We start from the raw sequence: 24,034 nt of genomic DNA on the forward strand, positions 1-24,034 counted from the left end.
TTCCCTGCCCTATTACTCGAACTAAAGGGGCTTCCCTCCCCGTTCTGGTTCTCTACAACTTCATAAGAGAGCGATGTATACAGGGAGGGTTCATCGCCATCCCATCCCTGCTACACGATTTGAGAAGTGTGCGACCACCGTAGCAACGTGAATCCATCTCTGAGAACTGTGACGTTGGAAAGCCATCATCAAGATCTGCAATCTGCGACCACAACCTGTGACGACAACCTGCGACGAAGGTCACTCTAGTAGGTAGGAGTAACTCCACACGCTCTGATCAAGTTCTGATGGTCAGATCTGGAGTTTTAATATTTAGGTTCCCGCAATATTAATAGGAGGGATTAATAATTGGTTTCATCGAACTCAGCTTCATATACCAATCTACATATCCTGATGACCACCACCACCACCCTTCACTTCGTTGGTTTCATCGAACTCAGCTTCATATACCTCCTGGGCTCTCTTTTCTTGCTGTAATGGTTGCATCTCTTCCTGCCTTGGAGGCTCAAAGGGTTCAACACCACAAGCACCCCACATGAGATTCTCATCTAAAAACCCAAACCCAGATGGAATTATTGGAGATGAGGAGATGGGTATGCTCTGATCAATAGAAGATCGACTAGCAAAATCAAAAGAAACCTGCAAGTTTTGGCCTTTAACATTGCAAGCAAGATTGGGATTTTGGTATTCATAGGAGGGATTAATAATTGTCATGGTTTCATGAAATGGAGTATGAATTTGAGTAGAAGCAGTATATGCAAAAGATGGATGAGGAGGAGGAGGTGGTGGTGGTGGCATTGTGATAAAAAGTGAAATTGTGTTCATTGGTCCATCTCTCATCTGTGAATTTACTAAGAAAATTGAAGTGGGTTCTTGGTAGATATGCAGATTATTGCATGCATTGTCATTTTTATTGCTGGTAAATTGATGAGAAGGGAGGAGATTGTGAGTTTTTGGATCCAATCCTTTTGCAATCAGCTTTTTCTTAATGCATGACTTCCAGAAATTCTTCACCTCATTATCTGTTCTTCCTGGTAGATGCTTATATCTAGGCCCATCTGTGAAAAATAAATAAATTAAGGAACTTCATCTGATGAGAAATCGGAAATGCTGAGAAATTTGATGGGTTGGGATTTTAAAGAATTTGATCACACAAACAAACCTGTTGCCTAGAATTCTATGAACATCAGTGATGGTTCTTTCTTCTTGTTCAGAAAAAGAACCCCTTTTCAGCTCTAGTCTTAGGTAGTTAATCCATCTCAGTCTGCAACTCTTTCCACACCTTGTAGCCCTGCAACCTCAAATCAATTAAACCCCTTAATTTATTAGAGCTAGCTAGAAGAAAATTATTAACTAACTAGATAGCTAGAGAGGATCGAGAGGAGAAGTTTATTTCTCTAGTTCTGAGTTCTGACCTGCTTGTTTTGGAACAGATTTTTTTAGGGTTAATAGCAAATGACTAAGAGAAACGAAAAAAAATCGGAGAAAGCAAGCATAGAGGAAGAATAGATGAGAGAGAGAAATAGATGTATACCTGTACGATGGAGTTGTAGTTCACCAATTGGGATGGAGGCAACTTCACATTTGGATTTGCAGGTTAGCGATGGAGTTGCAGTTGCAGGTCAGTGATGGATTTGCAGGCCAGCGATGGAGGCAACTTCACATTTGGGGAAGAAAACGGTAAAAGAGTTTGGGTTATAATCTTACATCAGGGCAAAGATGGAATTTCCACTAAGTTTAAATAGCATATTAGACGAGGGCAAAGTTGGTATATAAAATGTATAAGTTAACACCATCCACTTACCATCAGCTGAGGAGGTGTAGCTGTATAATTTGGAAACATAGGGGGTCGTGCTGTAATTTATACAAACCTCAGGGGGTGGCATTGTAATTTACCCTAATTATTATTATGATTATTTTTTTAACTCAGATCGACAAGTGGATCTCACTCACCACTTTGGCCGGTGCGTGGCGGTGCATCTGACCACCGGCGGGGATGATCCACCCGTTGTTCTGATCGTCTCTTTGAACTCTACGCACCCATATAACAATTTTTGGATTTCGCCGGTCAAAAATTAAAAATTCTGGCAGAAACCCAATAACGACCGAAGCCCTTTCCGTCTCCAAAAAATTTTAACCAAGAACCAAAAATGAATTTTAATCATGTTTTATTTTCCATTAACACTGATTCTAGATCCATACAGTCTGGCTCTGATGCCAATTGTTAGAAAAACCATGGGTTCAATAAAAACCCCAATCTTAGATCTCTATATGAATAACTATAACATTGTGAAACAAATAAAGAAACATAAAACGAGATGTGTACCTTTTACCGCGCATGTTAATGAAGAACAATGATGATAATTAGAAGAATGATTATGAATCCTCGAATAATCTTGGATAACCGCGATGGGAATCTTCTGCAGTCTCCTAACTCTTTCTTGTGGGCAAAGAGAAAAGAGAATAGTGACTATAGGGACTCATCATTAGTATTTATAATATTCCCCAAACCCTAACCCACTTCAACAATGGGTCAGGCCAATCCAGTCCATCTCAATAAAATAAGTATCAAGCCATGTTAGTCCATGTATTTCTTGATTTCCATCAATGATCGACCCGATAATTAATTAGACCCACACATTGCCATTGGAAAATATCTAACAAATTCTACTCTTAAAGCCAAGAGAGGAAATTAGTTGTAAGCGGACTGCCAATACAAGCACTAGCTTTTGAATTCGTTGTCCAATGAATTATAGAATGTGTATGCTCTTTATGAATATGCACACACAGTATATGGGTAGGATTATAAACGAAATATACTTTGAAAGATGCAATAGTAAGAAGTATATGGTAGAAAATCTTTTAGATTTTGTAATGAAAAATAATATTAATATTTCTACTCAGATTGACATGTTTAAAGTTATGGTTTCCGAATTGGCAAAACATATGGTTCTACCTGATGATTTTGTGAATAGTTCTCTATCAGAGAAATATTTGGTGTCCTGGAATGACTTCGTACCCAATATGAAGCATAAGATAAAGGACTTGACACTTGATCAGATAATCACCCGAGTAAAGATTAAGGAGACAACTAGGAAGAGGACAGATGTCCAAAAGGCCAAGGAATTAAGATCCAAAGGCTAATCTTATTGAGTCTAGTACGAGTGCAAAACTCAAAAAGTACCTTCATATTAATAAGGAAAATAAATTCAAGAAGAAGAAGGGAATTGATTTATGCGTGGAAAGCTTGGTCAACTTAAGCGTGATTACCGAAAACTCCAAAGTTAACAATAAAGCCACGGTGAATCTCATAGAGGCAAAAACCTTGGCAATGGTTGTGACTAAAGTCAACTTGATCGAATGATTTTAAAAGAGTGGATAATTGTCACGAGTGCAACTTAGCACATTTGTAGGGATCGGAATTCGTTTTACAATTATTCAACTGTCGATTCTGGTGACTTGGTTTACATGGGTAAATCCTAAACTTCATGTGTCATTGGAAAGGGCTAAGTAATTCTGAAATTAACTTAAGGAAAGACACTATGTGTTGCATGTACTGGTGTGGGTACCCCAACTCGAGGATGTGGGGTTTCAATCCACCTTGGGGATGGAATCCATTTGGTTCGGGATCCCTTGGCGACAAGGGTTTTGGGATTATGATATATCACATTAGAGAAATAGATGGAGTCGTCACCTAGGATTCGAGCCTAGAACCCAATGGGGGTAATCCTATCCAAGATGAATGGAAATGGCTACTTGATTCCATATAGTCTGATCAGAGAATTTGGGTAAGTGGTCAGATTACGAGAATGGGAAGTTACTAGTACCCCATTTCGTCCGGTTCAACCGATCTTTCTTCTAGATGCTTGATTTCGAACATTTTCTCATAATAATATTCCTTTACCAACATGTGGGGCTAATTTATGATGCATTAAATATGTAAAAAATGAACTAAACATGATACTTGCAATCGAAAATGGTAATATGCATGTTAAAGTTACTTTAATATATGGAAATGAGCTAAAATGCTTTGTAGAAAATAAAACAAGGCATTACTTTATGTAAATAAAGTTTACTATTTATATTAATCCAAGCTACTTTAATTGTCTACATCATGCCAAAATGATAAAAACGAGCAAGATGTATACCTATGGTGATATCAACAAAGTAAAAAATCATACCACATATAGGAAGTGTGATGATCCCATGGCTTTGGTGGAGATTGACAATTGGTTTGTTTCACACCACTCGATTCTCAGATAGAATAATGGTTATAATGAAGGCTTTTTTTACTTGAATTTCAGATAGAGTAATAGTGTCTCTAGGGATTTCATAAGCCTATTGCTCTGTTACTCAAGCAGATTGACGATGCTATAAGGGTATAATGGGAACTGCCAAAGAGGGTGTGTGGTGAGAAAATGGAGGTATAAGAGGGTGGGATGATGGATTCGTGTTACGAGCAAGATAATCTGAAAATAAAATAAAATAAAAGAGAAATAGTAGGGATAGAAAGAGAGGAAGAGAGATAAATTTGGGATAGAGTTTTGCTTTACAGACGAAGCAATGGCGTCCTGGGGCAATTGGGAGGTCGCCAATCCTCTCTCAAGATAAACTCAAGATTTAATTAATATTTTTCTCATCCCTTTCTACTTCTTCATACATCAATAAATACACGGCTAATATTAACTACCAGATTCGGGACTCTCAAAACGTAAAAAAATTGTTGATAGATCAAAATCAGAGTAGGTGAAAGACAAATGGATGGATGGTGGCTTAAATGGGGGGACAAACACCAAGAAAATAGACAAAAGGGGGTGAAAATCAAACTTCCCGAAGCAAGAGACTCGCCATTCACAATGGGGGAGGGTTCCCTCTATTTATAGAGGGACCTAGAATTTGGCAGCATCGTAGAGCCCTTTTCGTGGCACAGCCAAACCCTGCCACGTTAGACTCCCCAAAACGTTATTTTTTTTGGGGCTTTTTTACAATTTTTTGGGTATTTGAGCCATTTTTGGATATTTTCTTTGGTTTTTTTTCAAAGTTTCTTAATGTGAGGGAAACTCCAATGTTGTTTGTGTCCAGTTGTCGTCATCACCGTGGGCGGGTGGCGATTTTTAACCTCTATAGCTGGAAATGCATCAGAATTTAACGTTGAGATCACTACTCAACAAGGTGAGACTAGAACTGTCAATAGAGGCTAATAAAGTAACTAAACTTAAAAAATATGTGTGTGGGGAAAGGCTATTTGTCAGATGGGCTTTTTGTACTAACCATTTTTTAAAATTTGAACAAAAGCCAATCACCTCTTTCTATTTACATGATTGAATCTTTTGATTGATATGCTAGATTAGGTATCATAATGCAACTTACATTAAGAAACTTTCTAATTTAGGTCATATAAGAGGTAACTCCAAACCAACGATTGACAAATGTGTGTAGCTTCATAATTCTTTTTTTTTTTTTTTTTGGTAAATAAGAAGCTTCATAAGTTGGTAAAAAGACACAGTGAACTTATAGATTTGGCACATAGTAACTTAGGCGATTTTAATCCACATGAGTCAGGAGGAAGTAAAAGGTATTTCATTACCTTTATAGAAAAATTCTCTAATATACAAAAATATATATCCTAAGGACTAAGGATGAGACTAAAAGGGCTTTTAAGTCTTACAAACTGGAGGTTGAAAATTAGTTGGTAGAAAAATAAAGAAGTCAAGAGCTAATAAAGGGATTGAGTATTGTACCCAAAATCTGTCAAAGTATTGTGAAGATAGATGGAATTGTACGTGTATGAGATTGCAACCCCATATCAACCCGAATCAAATGGAATTGCATAAAGGAATAGTAGTACCTTGAAAGAAATTGTGACATGTTATATAGTTGAGATTTACCTTTAAACATGAGTGTGTGGGGGTGTGTTATACCTGTCCCAATCTAACTAAATCCTTGCTCCTAGGTTCAGTTCCTGAGGTCACAAACACCAGTACCTTGTGGTACATCAACCTACTGGTTGAGTTCAGTGAAGTGCCCCCACTGGTAACATCCTACATACCAACAAGGAGGCGTATCCCACCACCATGCAACTGCTCCATGCATCCCCGGATGCACAACTCAAGGTGACAACTCCCTTAATATCCTCGGGGCTGTGCCCAAATGTATACTTGTATTGACTTAGTAAACATGTGGGGGGAAGTGCCCATACGAAGGCCTTGGCCTTTGGGAAGTTTTAAAGCAAAAACAGCGAAGACGGATTCTCTGGATGATCCACTCTGGACATTCCACCACTCTGGACATTCTAGAAAATCCAGAGGATCGTCCAGAGTTGTTGTACTGAGTATTTTCCACTCCAGTGATGTGGGGCCCAGTGTCTCGCATCGGGAATCCTCTCACCATATCCCCAATACTTAGTAGAGGTGATCCCCCAACCATGAGACCATGTGGGACCCAATAACCTTCCCTTACACATGAAGAACTAGGAAAAGAATGGGTTTTACCTAAAATAGCCCCTAGCCAAACAGACCTTAGTGAACCAAAACTATATAAGATAAACTCATTCTCAGAATACCCTTACTTTTCAAAAGTTTGAAGAGAGGAGAAAGAAAGAAAGAGAAGAAGAAGAGAAAGAAGGAGAGGAAGAAGAGAAGAAGGGAAGGGAGGCTTGAGCCTTGATCACTTCTGAAATTTTCTGAAGGTAAACCTCCAATAAAATCGTTTCCCAATCTCCTACCCATTCCTTTGGTTCTGATTTTAAAAAAATTCCAGAATTGAACTATGTAATCATGATCCATCATACTTCCATGCTTGTTTCCTCTAATTTGAATGCTTAGGAACATGATCCCTTACATGCATGCTTAGATTTCCCTTTTGATTCCTCTAATTGTACCTTCCGAATCCTAGGATTACCATGAGTTCTATTCCAGCCATGGAATGGCTGTCTTGCATGTTAAACGATGGTCATGGGGTGTGCTCTGAAGAGTATGAACGATGGATTCCTGCATACATGCTATTTTTCTTCTCAAAATTATGAATCTAAAGCTATGCTGATCAAGTCTAGACCCCCTTCTCCTCTGTAATGCTAATTAAACTTGCTAAGAATCAAACCACAGCCATGCATGGTCGGTTTGAGAAAACATAAGATAGCTTCACCTCATAATTGTGAAATCTAAGAAAGAACCATGTAATCACACCAAGAAACCTTACATAGATGTATTTCTAATCACTGATCAGCAACCCAAGTCGAATTATGGTTATATCTACAGAAAAATCCCTATGGATGTTCAAACTTCTGTGCTATACAGGCACTAGACGATCCACTCTGGACGATCCAGAAGATCCAAAGGATCGTCCAGTGTTGGTTTTTATGGCCAAACCCTGACCCAAACCCCATAAGACTTCAACCAATGCCTTTAAAGGCCATAAGGACTAAAACACATAATAACCCTCTAGCTTTTAAAGCCTTGCTTCTGTCCTTACCTCTAGATGATCCACTCTGGCTCTTTTGAAAGATCCAGTGTCATGATCCAAAATAGAATCATAGGACCAAACTATAGACCGACCATGTGGGGACCCTTGCACTTACTCCCTAGGGCTATTTAAGTGTCAAACATGGAAACCCAAAGAAAACCCCTTACTGTTGCTGCAATTTCATCTCTGGACGATCTCGATGATCCAGAGTATCGTCTAGAGTTGTTGTCATTCCTGTTTTGGGTCTAAACTTGATTCTAACCTGACACCAAGGGAATCCTAGGACTCTAGGCTACTTCAAACATTATCTAGTTTGCGCTAATGATCAAATCAACATAGGTTATAATCCTGAGTACAAAGAGCAGTGTCAAAGCCCAATCAGAACTTGACAATCAAGTAAACCGACAGGAACTAGTCAAGGTGAGTTGAAATATACCATATGTGTAGGTGTAATATAACTGATGGGTTGTGATGTGAAGAACAATTTACATTGCTTTCTTTTATTAATTCTTATTCTTGTTTGGAATTATATTGGAAAAAGTTGATGGTGTGATGTAACTGTTGGGATGCTTGCATATAAATTGTTAGCCTAGATGTCGTAGCTGGCTTGGAAACGAGGCTGGTGGTGGCCCGTAGTATGGGATGCAGTTGGCACCATCTGACCTGTATGATATCATGTATAAATGTATATGGTTAAGAATTTAGGATTTCACCACTCGTACTACGAACCCTTGCCAACAGGGATTAAAGTGTTGGATGCTTATGAAGGAACTAATACCTAGAGGTATTATTCAGTCAAGGACCCATCATTCAAAAGGGGGATGGTATCACAAGATAATCATAGAGGGCTGGTCGGGCTATTCATGGAGTGAATGCTAGAGCCGACTAGTCTTCTCCAACAATTGAATGGGTGTATCACGGGAAAGGGTTCGAAAGCCCACACCAGGGATACATGTATTGGGGATTGTCGTAGTACCTTTACGTAGACTTAGATTTGTTGTTAGGTGGATTAATCTATATAAATGAACATCATGCATATAGACTCATGGTTGTGTTGCATTTGCATGCATAGTTTATATTTCATTCATGGGCTCGGTGGAGCTCACACTCGTGGAAATTTTTTTTTAAATGATACTGCAGATTGACATATTTATGACTGGGAGACTTATATCGAGGCAGAGGTTGATGGTGACCATTTTGGTATGGACTCTGAGGGAGATCCCTCTTATGCGGGTGACTAGGTTGTCCCTTTGGGATGATCCCTGAGGGATGGGTAGCTTACTTTTCTAATCTTTAGGGATTCTTTTTGGGTAGATAGGATCTACTAACCCCCTTCTTTTGTAAGGCTTCCTTGGGCTTTTGTTGATTTAGCCCATTGTTGTATATTTGTAAAGCTTTGGTCAAAACTGTGATAAATGCATAAACAATGTATGGTGTGGGAACAAAATAGTAATTTTGTATATATTTCAGATCCGTAATGTTAACTTTTAGTTTTTACTGTACTCTGATATGATTTATCTATTCCTCTTGTGAATGTGTGTGTTTGTGAGTTATATTAACTGCTTCTAGATCCTGGAGGTTTAGCGGATGTTGTCATATATCCGGGTCACTTGCCCAATCCTCTTAGGGGGTGGTTTGAGGCGTGATAGGGAAGAGCCATTCTATCATCTTGTTACATCATAAATAGAATGCATCATAAAAAGACAAACCTTTTATCTTTTTAAATGTGGCATAAAAAAAAACCTACCTTAAAATATTTAAATGTTTTTGGATGTTTAGCAATGGTAGGAATACTTGAGCCTAAGAAAATGAAATCTAAAATTTAAGACGTGTGATTATGTGATCATTGGGTATACACATTGAGTCAAGGAATGCTGAATTCTTTGATAATATATTTCCCATATAAGGAAGGACCTGCCTAAGGTGGACAAATCTGGATCTAATAAAAGAGATTTGTCATATAAAATGATAGTCAACCTAGTATTGAAGATGAATTAATGAGAAGTAAGAGACAAAGAAAAACTACCAACTCGATATTTATGTCTATTTTGTTAATAAAGACCCTCTTACATATCAAGAGACAGTAACTTCTCCTAATTCTATTGTTTGGAATAAAGATATTAAAAGTTAGAATTTATAATTGAAAATCATACATTGAAAGGTTAACCTAACACCAGGTACAAAAATGTTAGATACCAAATAGATATTAAAGAAGAAAATCGAAACTATATGGCCGGGTATCTTGACAAGTTCAAGGCAAGATTAATAGTCAAAGGTTTTAAACCAAAAAAAAAAAAAAACATAGCTACTTTGAAATTTTCGTCTTAGTTGCTAGAATAGCTACTAGAAAAGTTTTATTTGTTGTTGCATCAATTATAAGTTAGTGTTTATGAGAACTGATAGATGAGGGTTTAGACTGAGCCAAGTGGGGTTTGGGTCTCAATGACAAAGAGCCACCACCTAGATTGGGATCTAGGACACATGCATAAAAAAAAACACTATTCACTCCACAATGAACTATTCCAACCAAACATTAGGTTCGTGTTAGGTTACGATGTGAGAGAGCTAGGTGTTTGGTCCACCCGGTTAAACCAGAATTCAACCATACATATTCTAAACAATTTTAAACTATACATCATGAATTACAATGGAGAGAGAGAGAGAGAGAGAGAGAGAGAGATCACTTCCACCCAGATGCACTGCAAGGTTAACTATACTAAAATAAAGAAAATTTATACAAAAACCCTAGAATATGATACATTGCCATAAAATTTATACAAGTTTGGTGACATGCTGAAAGTTATGAAAATGCCACCGCTTATGTGAATATGATACATCGCCATAAAAAACAAGAGGGTTAGACTTTGAACATATGCTGGAAGTATGTAACAAGAAAATCAAAGAAAAACTGTAACAAATGACAGAAATAAGATTAAAAAAAACCCTTGGGAATTTGTCCACATGCAGAATTACCTAAATACCCTAGGTATAAAACTAACCTATACATGTGAAAACATGGGAAAACAAAGGAAAAATACCCATCATGGAAAACCATTTGTGGAAACCATTGAAACACGATAAAAGAGGATAGAAAATAGCAAAAATCAGGCTTTGAAATAAAGAATATACGATATGAAAATCGTCAGCTAGACATAAAACTTAAAGTAAAAATAGCAAAAGTCCATGAGAAAATCCCAAAAATTCATGGTTGAAAACGAAATAACATTTTGAAATATGATGTAAAAATCCTAAATAAATCTAAGCAAACATGCTCCATTTCATGGTCTGTCACCGCTCCCCCATTGTGGGTAGCAACGACGTACCCTCAGTAAACAGAGGATATCTCACAACACAGTATTGAAATTAAATGAAATAAAAGTCAAAAGAAATAATAGTCACCTAGATTTCACTTTTGTGAAGAGTGTAGGGATTTTGAAGCGGGCTAAACTCAAATTTGAAGGAGCTCAAGTTAGGACTACTGCAAGGGATTTGCAAAAAAAGCAATGAGACTCTCTCTCTCTATTTTATAGACTTTTTAAAGTGTCTAAGATTCTCTAAAACATGTATGATAACTCTTATTTATAACCTAGGATGTAACTGTTGGGAAATTCACATCTCATTTAATCCCTTTAATGTGGTTTTGATGATAACAAACATATACCAATTTATGAAAATCCCTCAAGGAACTTATGAAGCCTAGGTTCAGAGATTTAAGACAGCGTTGATTGGCAGGCTGAACTTGCAGCAAGTGTCTCTCCCTCAATTGAGGAAATCTATCAAGGAGTCGTGGAACCTTAAGGGCTTGGTTAGTTGATCCCGATTGGGAAAGACTTCATTATCTTTCTTTTTTCTCTAGAGTTGGACATGACTATGATTTGGAGGCGGAGTCCAATCAGGGTAGGTAGTCAGACCATTCGTTTCCAGCGATGGTGCCCAGATTTCAATATTAACAAAAGTCATCTTGCTCGCAAGCTTGTCTAGGTTCAGTTCCCTGATCTCCCTTTTGAATATTAGCACCCAGATATTCTATTGTCATTGGCGAAGGCTTTGGGGATGCCTGTGGCTCTTGATAGGACGACTAGGGAGGGATCTGCTGGCGAATTTGCGAGGGTATTGGTGGATCTTGATCTCTCGCCGGTTCGTCTTGATGAGATCATGGTGGAGAGGCAACACCTTGGTTCGACTGTTCACATTTGGTTTAAGAAACAAGTGGTGTATAAGGATAACTTGGTGCATTACGGGTTTTGTAGAAGGGTTGGACATGCCTTCAGTAATTGTAAGACTCGGCTTGATCTGGAAGCCAAGAAAGTAAGGAAGGCTAATGACACTATAGTTGAGGATGGTTCTATAGCAGGGAGTGAAGCTGTTGTGTCTAGGCCTCACTCTTCACACTCTAGGGGGTGAGGTCTCGAGGAAGTCGCTGGGTGTCCCTTCTATTGAGCCGACGGCTAGGTTGGCTGGTGTTGGTCTTGCTGGGGACTGTGGCACCTCTGTGGGTGGTGGTGGTCTGGTCGTGGGTGGTGGTGCTCAAGCTGTGGGGGGAGGTGTTTCAATTTTGGAAGGGTCTTCTCTTGGTGGATTTCCTGTTGATTATCAGCAAGTAGATAACTCTGGTTTGGAAAGAAGTTTGGGTCAAGATGGGATAAGAGAGAGATTTCAGTAATCGGATGAGGTGGAGGAGCAATCCAATATTCTGGGAAATCTTTCTGAGATTGGTGATTTAAATTTAAATATTTTGGGCTATGCTGGGTCAAATCGTGGTGCTTTTCATGGAATGGGTCTACACTGGTGTGCTGGTGGGTCGTGGGCGCACATCAATTTACCATGGAGGATTTTCTAGAGGCTTGCTATGGGTGGTCTAGGTGGGGTTAGACAGGTGGATCGTTCCCCTCCCTCTTCTGATTGTGCTACAGTGGAAGTTCCAATGTTGGGGGGACTTTGGAGGTAGTGCTCCAAGTTGGTGAGACTCATGTAGTTGATGCCATTGCTAGTTCGTCTTTTAGCAATGGTAGGTTGGTGATTTACTCGTCGGATCTGCCCCATGTGTCTGAGGTTACGGAGATTGACGAGGAGGCTTTGGTGGTTGAGAAGGAGGACACGCAGGTGCGTCAATAGCAATGAAAAAATAAAAGGCCCATGAAGGGGAGCAAGGTGTTCGTAAGCGATCTGACCGCTTAGCTTCAAATTCTACTAGTTGTCAATGAAGGTTCTTTTTTGGAATATCTGGGGGGTCAAGAAGAAGGCTGGTCACTTGGCGTTGTCCTCTCTTTTAGTGAATCATAGTTCGGATGTGGTTTGTATCGCGGAGCCAAAAGTCGAGGTGTGCTGCTTTCCATCTCTCTTTTTCAATAAATTAGGTTATGTTGCCGATCTGATCTCCAACTCCCGTTCGGATATGGTTCCAAACTTGTGGGTGGTTTGGAAGCTTAGTCTGAATAAGCCATCTGTAGTCTCTTCTTCGGACAAAAAAATCTCTTTTTCTACTGTTTGGAATGGGATGTTATCTTTTGTGTCGGTGGTGCATGCCAGTTGTTTTAGAGTGAACCACAGGAACTTGTGGGTGGAGTTGACGGCTCTTAATGTAGTCACGAAACCTTGGCTTGTGGTAGGGGATTTTAATGCTACTCTTTTATCTAATGAGAAAAGGGGCCCTGGTGTTTTTTCTATGGGATCGGCCTTGGAATTTGGGGCTATGATTGACTCGTGCTCTCTTATTGCTATCGATTCTTCTGGTAGTAAATTTACTTGGTCCAATAACCGAAGAAGGGGTAGGGTGGATGCTGTTTTGGATCACAGCTTGTGCAATTCCAAGTGGCTAGAAGTATATTCCACTATTGTAGTCAGATGGTTCTTTAGAGGGTGGCATCTGATCATTCTCCGTTGTTCATCTCTTTTGAGTCTTTGGGGAAGCCGAAGAACTCTCCATTTAGATTTCACAAATTCTAGATGGAAAGCCTAGGTTTCTTGGATGTGGTTAAACAATCTTGGACTCAGTAGATTAAAGGTTCTCTCTTGTTTGTCTTAAACCAGAAGTTAAAGCGCCTTAAACTGGTCTTAAATTCTGTCCAATTTGTATGGGGAATTTTCTTTGCAAAATAATCTCCAAAATTTTGGCAAATAGATTGGGTGGTCTGCTACCTCGCTTTATCTCTAAGGAACAGGGTGCTTTTCAAAAGGGAAAAGTTATCTTCTCGAATATCAGCTTGGCTTCGGAGTTGGCTAATTTGATGCACAATTCTGTGAGGGCTGGGGGCATTGGTTTGAAGTTGGATATTTCAAAGGCATGTGATTCTCTCTCCTAGGATTTTCTCTTCAAAGTCTTGAGAAAATTTGGGTTTAGTGAGCGTTGGGTGGCTTGGCTGCAATAGTTACTCTCCTCTACCCGCATCTCTGTCTTGGTTAATGGAGGCCCTATTGGGTTCTTTGGTGTGGAAAGGGGTTTGCGGCAAGGGGACCCTTTGTTTCCTCTTCTCTTTATCTTAGTAGAAGAAGTGCTTTGTAGAGGCCTGAAGCGCTTAGTGGATGAGCAACAGATCCTTCCCCTAAGGGGCCCAAGGGGTGTGAAAACCCCTAGCCATCTCTTATTTGCTGACGATGTTTTTATTTTTTGTAATAGCTCTTTCAGGTATGTCCAGGTGTTGAAGGAGTTTTTGGAGAAATACCAAAGTTTCTCAGGTTAGAAAATTAATCTGGATAAAAGCAAACTTTTTTGTGGCTCCATTATCCCTTCGAGGAGGTGGCAGATTTTGGACTTGCTAAACGTTCCTCTTTGTTCTCTCCCTACAAAATACTTGGGTGTAGATATCTTTAAAGGGAAGTTTACTAAGGAGGGGGTTCTTCTGTTGGTGGATAAATTCAAGAGAAGGCTTACTGGGTGGAAGGGTAAGCTCCTTTCCCTTGTAGACAAAGTGGAGCTAGTGAAATCGGTCATGCTTAGCATTCCAGTTCACAAGTTTTCTATGTATTGGTGGCCATCTTCCTTGGTGACACTTATGGAGAAGTGGATTAGAAATTTCATATGGTCTAGTGATATTGAATCTAGGAAGCCAGTAGTGGTTAAGTGGGATCTGGTTTGCAGGCCAAGATCGAAAGATGGTTTGGGAATCAGGAAGCTTCGTGATATGAACTCTACCCTTCTTTGCAAGCTAGCTTGGTCCATTAAGCATGATGACAATATAGTGAGTAAGTTCTTGAGAGCCCATTTTGTTGATGAGAATGGTTCTCTTAAAACCCCTTCTTCTCCTTCATCTATTTGGCCTGGGATTAGAAAGGTCTGGCCTTTTGTGCAGCGGAATGAAAGATGGATCATTGGGGATGGGTCTTCGATTAATTTTTGGAGGGATTGTTGGCTCGGAAGTGAATCCATTGCTTATGCATCCGGCTTACCAGGGGAGTGGTTTCTTGACAAAGCAGTAAAAGTTTTTGATTTCATTGACGATGCCTCCTGGTCCCTTCCCCAAGTTCATCCTCAGGTTCTTCAAGGAATTTTTGATGACATTTGGAAGGTACCTTTGCCTCAGTTTACTTTAGCGAATCAGTCCTACTGGGGTCCTTCTCTCTCTGGTTCTTTTAATTCCCGGTCAGCTTGGGAAAGCATTCGCAAAAGGAATCCCAAAGTCCCTTGGGATAAGATGATTTGGAATAAGGTCCTACTCCCTCATCATTCTTGCTTTGCTTGGAGGTTGCTGCATGGAAAAATCCCGACGAAAGAGTGTTTGCATCTGAAAGGCCTTCAAATCGTTTCTCGATGTGTACTTTGTCATGGTGCGTCTGAATCTCATACCCATGTTTTCTTTGATTGTGGCTTCTCTTAGTCTCTTTGGAAGAAATTCTTGGAAGTCTTTGGAGTTCATTGGCCTAACTTATTGTCCTTTGAGGATTTGATGGCTTGGTGGCAATTGAAATCTAAAGTGGTTCCTATGCCAAATGCTTGGCTTGCTGGGTTTGTTTGATTCCCTTTTTAATTTGGGGGGAGCGTAACAACTGGAAGTTTGATAGAAGGGCTAGACTGGTGGTTATTGCTACTCAAGCTATATTTAATCTGATTAAGGAGATCTTGGCTTCGTTCAAGAGTCCTGTGCTTAATTCCCAGGACCTAGTGTGTGCACGTAAGCTCCACATTCCTTTAATCTCTAAGCTTACCCAAGTGATTAGGGAGGTGTGGTGGTGTAGACCGCCCCGTGGCTGGGTTAAATTGAATGCTGACTGGTGCTCTCTTGGGAACCCAGGTAGGGTTGGGGCTGGTGGTGTTCTGCGTAGTGACCAAGCAATTCCAATCATGGCCTTTGGAGTCTATTTGGGTGTCACTTCTAATCTCCTAACAGAATTTTGGGTCATCTTACATGGTATCCATTTTGCTAAGGAGAAGGGTGTTAGTCGTTTATGGATTAAATGTGATTCCTCAATTGTCCTAATGGCCTTCCAAGCAAGACATATTCCTTGGGCGGTGCAGCAACTTTGGTTTACTCTTCTCCCATTCTTGAATTCTATTAATTGGAAGATGACCCATTGCTTCAGGGAAGCAAATCCAGTGGCTGATTTTCTAGCCAAGTTCTTGGCTAAGGGTGTCTATTCCTTTGATTGGGATTCGGATTTCCCCACCCCTATGAATGGCTAGTTGTTAGATGATGCTTTGGGGTGCCAGAGATTCAGATTTGGCTAGCCTATGTGTGTTTGTTAGGGTGTTTGGCCCTATCTTTGTGCTTGTCTTCGTCTGGGGATGCCTAGACATTAAATCTTTGTATTCTTTTTTTCCTTTGTAATTAATTCATTGCTGATCTTTAGCCAAAAAAAAAAAAAAACATATGAAAATACAAACAAACCTCTATACTAACAAATTGCAGGAATCTCTAAGAATAAGCAAGGTATAATAAAGATGAATTAGAAGCTAAGAAGATAAGCGTGGAAGCTCAAGACTGAAGCCCAAGACTGAAGACTTGTAATAAAGTAGATGCACACACCATATACTTTGTATTGCATGAAATTTAATGAAAATTGCATAGCATACATTCATGCATACTTAGAGACCTTAGGAGGTGTCATACGGATCTTAGAAGACCTTAGCATAAATTGGGAAAAGTTCAGACAAAAGGCTATCAGGGACAGGTAGTTAAAATGCCCCAAAAAACAGCAAACGGTCTATTCAACCAATCGATCAATTACAAAGAAATTTCGCCCACTTGGTCACAGTAGCCAACCGGTTTCAACCGATTCCTCAACCGGTCGCCCAATGACAACAGGTTGAACAACTGGTCGTTCGAATGGGAATGCTGCTCTCCAACGGCTCTTTAACGACTATATTTCTCTAATGGCTATATTATCCGGTCGACCAGATGGACCAAATATAAATCCATTAGATCACATTTTGCACATGTTTTTAGTGCCTTAAATGAGCCTATAAACAGAGAACATGCTAGTCCTTTTCACCCATCCAACACATTCCAAAAGACCATTATTGTGAGGTGAAAAAGTCTTCTAAAGTTCTATTGATTGAAGTCTACTAGTCTCCATTAATATCATTCAAGATTGACTTCAACATTCAACATCCTCACAAGCTTTCATTCTAAAAAGAAGTTCTAAACAATGTCAAAAGTCACATGCATTCATTTCATATCATTTGACACTTGCAAGGTGTACATGACACACTCCTTGTCTAGGTAATTCTTACTCTTTTTTCTTGTAATTGTTTTTGTTTCTTGCTCTTAAGTCAGGTGACTCTAGATGGGCAAGGTAGTCTTGCATTAGCCTAGATTGTACTTAGGAGTGCAAGGGATTCTCTTATCCTTAAAAGATTAGGATCATCTTATCCTAGTAAAAAGGTTGTAAAGGCGTTCTTCCCTCCTATTGAATTAAAAGGAAGAGACTAGTGAAATTCTCTCTAGGTTGAAAGGAGTGGATGTAGGCTAGGTTAGCCGAACCTCTATAAATCTTGTGTCTTTCTACTTTGAGCACTTTACTTTATTACTTTGCTTTTAATTTTAAGATAAATTGAAAAATTGTAAAAAAGACCTATATTTCACTAGTGATAACATATTCACCGCCTCTAGGTTATCTAACACTTGGTAACAGAGCGGAACCTCAAATTCTTAAGATTTAAAGATTCATGGGATCACATCACCCTAATGCACTTGAGGGACTGAATGTCTCTAGACCTTCCTTATTCAATGGAGATAATTTTTCTTACTGAAAAATTAGGTTCAAAAATTTCACATGTGCTCATAATTTGGATGTTTGGCATGTTATTGAATATGGACCCCATCTATATACTAAAGTAGTTGATGGTGAAAGTGTGTCGAAAGACACTTCAGAACTAACCTTTGTTGAAAAAGAGAAGATTCAACACAACTATAAAGCCATCACCTTTCTACAATATGCTTTAAGTGATTCTGAATTCAACAAAATTACCATGTGTCAGACAGCAAAAGAAATTTAGGATACACTTGTGGTTTCCTATGAAAGAATCTCACAAGTAAAGGAATCCAAAATAGATAAGCTTATGCATGAATATAAACTATTTAGAATGTTAGAAAATGAAAATATTTTCAATATGTTTTTAAGGTTTACTAACATTATAAATAAGTTGGAGGACATAGGTAAAACATATACCAAGTCCGAAAATGTTCAAAAAATTCTCAAGTCACTTCCTCCCAAATGGAGACCAAAAGTAATAGCCATAAAGGAAGCAAAAGACCTCAATAAGGTAAGTATGGATGAGCTACTTGGATCTCCTCTCACACATGAAGTCAAGTTGAATGAAGATGAGAAATGAACAGAGACTAAAGAACCAAAGAAAAAGGCTATTACATTTAAGATTACAAACATGTCGAATGATGAGAGTGATGAAGAAGAAGACCTCAACTTCTCAGAGAAAGAAATGTCATTGATCACAAGAAAATTCTAAAAGTCTCTTAAGAAGAAAAGAAAAAAAATCTTCAACAAAGCACAAGGATCAAGAGAAAATAAAGGTAAAAGTTCTACTAAAGATAAATCCTATTTCTCTAACAAAAGGGATATAGTGTGTTTTAAATGTAGAAAATCAGGTCATTTCAAAACTAAGTGTCCAAAGGCTCAAGACAAAAAGAAAGCATATGCAGCTGAAGTCACATGGGACTCAAGTGAAGAAGAAGAGGAATCTAATGGAGAAACTTCAAACTTGGCATTAATAGCATTTCTGAAAAATCAAGAAGAAGAAGATAATGAGGTAAGTTCAATTTATCATAGTTCAAATTCAAAAACTAGTGATTCAATTGATGGTATTGACATTGACGACATTGATGAAGATGACATTGAGAAAGATTTTGAAGCATTATATGAAGCCAATCTTGAAAAAGAGGTTATTCATTTACATAACAAAGTGGATGAATTGAACTCCTGTATTGGAAACTTAAAGAGGAGAATGAGAAATTGACGACTGTTTTACATACCTTCACTAAAGGACAAAGTTCCTTGGATACTCTTCTTGGTATACCTCAAAAGGAACCTCAAGACAAAGAGAGACTGGGCTACAATAGGAGAATCTCACATCAAGACAAAGGTAAAGAAGTAGTGTATCCAAAAGCCAAAAGCATGAATCAAGATCAGACATCAACTTCTCATACATCTCATTCAAGAAGTAAAGGAAGTAGTAATCAAAGGTATGGAAAACAAAACAATTATGCCTTGCAATATACATATCAAAGAAAGGGTAGACCCCAAAGAGACTATGCTCTACAAAGAACCCAAAGGATATCACCCTCAAGCTCTATACATGATGGAAAGAAGGGTTAGACCTCAACAGACTTATAGAACATATCCTTATAGACCAAATACATTTCAAAAACCCCAAAGAGGTAGAAGACCTCAAAGACGCTTTGATCATCAAAGAAGGGCACCTTCTCCATTTAATATCTGTGATCCTAGGTATCAATGACCTAAGAATTATGTTTCAAATAATAATTATAAGAAGATTTGGGTACCTAAAGGAAGATCTGATTCTAACAATGATGGACCCATGAAGCTATGGTGATCAAGTTATAATTAAATCTATTTTGTATGTGTCCTTGAAGAGTAAGAGCGAAATAGAATGGTACATTGACAGCGGATGCTCTAAGCACATGACAACAAACTCCACATTGTTCACTGAGTTAAAGAAGCAAGATGGTAGATGGGTGACATTTGAAGATAGTGAAAAAGGAAAGATTATAGGCATCGAAAATATTGAAATTTGAGGTACAATCATTTCAAACGTATGTTTGGTAAAAACATTAGCTTACAATTTGCTTAGTGTAAACCAACTTTGCAATGTAGATTATAAAGTAAATTTTGATACATCACATTGCTTAGTAGCTAATTCTGAAAACAAAGTTATATTAAAAGGTTCTAGAAGAAATAACATATATGCCTGTTTGATTAATTAATCAAACTCAAGAAATACTTATCTTATTTCTAGTACTGAGTCAAATGTATGGCATAGGAAACTTGGGCATATAAATATAAAACTTATTAAAACTATTGCTTCTAAGAATCTAGTTAGAAATCTTCCAAAATTAAATTTTGACAAAGATCACTTCTGTGATGCATGTTAAAGAAGAAAACAGACCTAAGTATCTCATAAGGCTAAAAATATTGTCTCAACTGAAAGACCATTAGAACTCTTATATTTGGATCTTTTTGGATCAATTACATCCCCAAGCCTTGGTGGAAAATACTATACCTTTGTAATAGTTGATGATTGCTCACATTTCACATGGATCTTATTTCTAAAACACAAGAATAATGCCTTTGATGAATTTGTATCACTATGCAAAAAAATTTTAAATCAAAAAGGCTTTATAATCACAACTATTCAAAGTGACCATGGAGGTGAATTTAATAATCAACGTCAATTTAGAAAATTTTATGATGATAAAGGAATTATACATAATTTTTTTGCACCTAGAATTCCCCAATCAAATGATGTTGTAGAGAGAAAGAAGAGGTCTCTACAAGAAACTGCCAGAACTACGTTAAATGAGTATTCCTTGCCTAAATACTTTAGGGTTGAAGCAGTGAATACAGCTTATTATGTGTTAAATCATGTTTCTATAAGAAAAATGTTAACAAAAACACCATCTGAGCTGTCTCATGGAAAAACTCCTAGAGTCTATTACTTTCAAATTTTTGGATGCAAATATAGTATACTAAATACTAAAGATCGATAAGCACAGAAAATTTGATGAGAAATCGGATGAAGGTATATTCCTTGGATACTTCTTAAATAGTCGGGCCTATAGATTTTTCAATAAAAGAAGTCTAGTTGTGGAAGAATCCATGAATGTTAGATTTGATAATTCTCCACCTAAAGACAAATATAGACCATTGGGTGATGAGGGTAGATATGTTGATAGAAATAAATAAGAAAACTGAAGTGAATCTAGATATGCCAAAAGACCAAACTCAAAAATTACCTAGGGATCATTCCTATCAAGGACCATCCCTTAGAACAAAATATTAGAAATCTAGATAATGGTGTACAAACAAGATCTAAAATACAGAACACCTATAATTTTGTTGCTTTTCTATCAACCATTGAACCAAAAAACATAAAAGAAGCACTAAGTGACAATGACAGGATCCTTGCTATGCAAGAGGAATTACATCAGTTTGAAAGAAATGATGTTTGGGATCAAGTACTGAAACCCAAAAATAAAACAATTATTGGTACTATATGGGTATTTAGAAATAAACTTGATGAAGAAGGAACAATTGTGAGAAATAAAACAAGGTTGGTTGCCCAGGGATATAATCAGCAAGAGAAAATAAATTTCAATGAAACCTATGCTCCCGTTTCTATACTTGAATCTATTAGAATGCTATTATCCTTTACTTGTCATAATTTCAAACTTTATCAAATGGATGTCAAAAGTGCTTTCTTGAATGGTTTTATTACTGAAATTTTTTTTGTTTCTCAACTACCTGGCTTTGAAAATTCTTCTTTCCCTGACCGTGTTCTTAAACTCAAAAAAGCCTTGTATGGACTCAAGCAAGTTCCAAGAGCTTGATATGATAGATTGAGAAAATTTCTCGTGGAAAGTGAACATACTATTGGTAAAATAGATACTACTTTGTTTGTTAAACACAAAAGTTCAAACTTAACTATCGTTCAAATTTATGTTAATGATATCATCTTTGGTGCTACAGATAAATCTTTATGCTTTGAGTTTAGCAATTGCATGAAAAATGAATTTAAAATGAGTTTGATGGGTGAATTGAATTTCTTTTTTAGGACTTCAAATTAAATAAACTGAAAATAGAATTTTTATAAATCAATCCAAATATACTAAAGAACTATTAAAGAAGTTTGATATAAATTCTCAAAAAGCAGCTTGCACTCCTATGAGTACCTCACTGAGTTTATCAAAAGATGAGAATAGAACTCCCTTTGACCCTACTCGATATTGGGGTATGATTGGAAGTCTGTTATATCTAACAGCAAGTAGATCTGACATTATGTTTAGTGTCTGTGCTTGTGCTAGATTTCAAGCTAATTCTATGAAATCTCATTCTATTGTTGTTAAACGAATCTTTAAATATTTAAAAGGCACTATCAATGTAGGACTTTGGTATCCCATGCATAATGACTTTGAATTGATTAGTTTTTTTTATGCTGATTTTGTTGGTTACCATATTGATCGCAAGAGCACTAGTGGAACATGCCACTTTCTTGGATCATGTCTTGTCTCTTGGTTTAGTAAGAAACAAAACTGTGTTGTACTCTCTACTACCGAAGCTGAATACATTGTAGCCGGTAGGTGTTGTGCTCAAATCCTTTGGATGCGTCAAACTCTTAATAATTATGGAATATAATTTAAAACCTCTAAAATTCTTTGTGATAGTGCAAGTGCTATCAATCTCAGTAAAAATCCTATTCTTCACTCTAGAGCCAAGCAGATAGATATTCGTCATCATTTTCTTTATAACATTACTTAGAAGGGTGAAATTGTCCTTGAACATATCGACACTACGAGGCAAGTCGTGGACATTTTCATAAAACCCTTGCCAGAAGAAAGATTTTGCTCACTTCGTCAATATTGGGCATTTGTAATCCTTTTGAATAAACTTCTTATTTCAAACTTTCTTTCAAAAAACCCAAAATCAATTTTTAGGTCAAAATCCAGGAAAAATAGAGTTTTTACTCTTCCGGTTGACCGCTTCGATCGTACCGGTCGATCGAAACATAAAAATTTCATTTTTAAGTGAATCTGAGGGCTCATTTCCTGATTCCTTTCTTTATAAAACCCATGCTTTCCTCTTCCAAAACCCTTGTGCGAGTAAACTAGGGCAAATTCTTGTCAAAACTCCTTGATTCCTTGCTTCTCTTAGATCAAATCTCATCTCCTTCTCTCAAATCCCTCATTTCCTTCCTCTAAATGGCTCCCAAAGAAGGTGCTTCCAACAAGAAGAGGAAGACTCTTGCCAACAAGGGCAAAACCTCCTTCAACCATACTCTCTTTTCATCCATGGAAGCTTCAATCTTTTAGCCTAAGTTCTTGGAGAGGAAAGTCATTCAAGAACGCCATATACAGACTTCAAAACTCCAAGCTGGTAACATTTCTGAGTTTTACACTTTTCTAGGTTGGGATGCTACTCTTTATCATAGTAATCTCTGCTATCTTAATCTTGTCAAGTATTTATACTACAATCTTCAAGTTGAGGATATGGATGATGATTTGAAAATTAAGTCTCAATATTAGGGTTTATGGGGAATATATATACCTTAAAACCAAGCAAAAATTTGGATGAGTATGAATGAGGCCGAGGTATATGGGAAAATTATGAATTTTTTTTGCTAAAGGTCAGCAAAGAATATATTAAAAGGAAAAAAGATACAAATGTTAAACGTCCAGGCATACTCAGACGAATACAAAAACACCTAAATAGGGAGATCACCTTACCAAAATGAAGAAGAACTCCGCCAAAAGGGACAGCCCACTAACCAAACCTATACCGAGGGTGGCCTAAAGCATCCTCAAGCAAAGCATAATTTATTGAGGGAGAAAAATCACCGAACGAGGAAACAGAGACACCAGATTTCGCAGTTGTTTTTGCAAGTGAATCCGCCATAGGATATGCCTCCCTAAAACAGTGAGTAACCTTCCAAGTGATAGCATGAAGATAAGGTTAGAGCCCCATCCAAATCTATCTAACAAACCGCGGGATGACACCAGAACTACACACATCAACCACCACCATTGAGTCACACTCAATCCATGACCTCTTTACACCCATCTCCTTAGCCCTAAGAAGATCGTGCATTACTGCCCAAAAGTCCACCAAATCTTGATGCCAAGGAAGACAGTGTAAGCCCAAAGTGGAACCATCATGTCATCTCAAAAAATACCACCCCACCTACCCAACCCGGGTTCCCTAAAGAACAGTCGTCAACATAAACTTTCACCCACCCCGTAGGAGGTCTATACCACCACACCTCCCTAATCACCTAAGCAGGCTAGGGAACCCAAGAGATGTTAAGACTTCTCACACAAACTAAGTCCTAGGTCGAAGCCACCTTAACAGACGAAGAACCAGTAATAACCTTAAGAGAAAGAAGAGCATT

This window comes from Telopea speciosissima, chromosome 5, assembly GCF_018873765.1.
Source record: "Telopea speciosissima isolate NSW1024214 ecotype Mountain lineage chromosome 5, Tspe_v1, whole genome shotgun sequence".
Classification (NCBI taxonomy): Eukaryota; Viridiplantae; Streptophyta; class Magnoliopsida; order Proteales; family Proteaceae; genus Telopea; species Telopea speciosissima.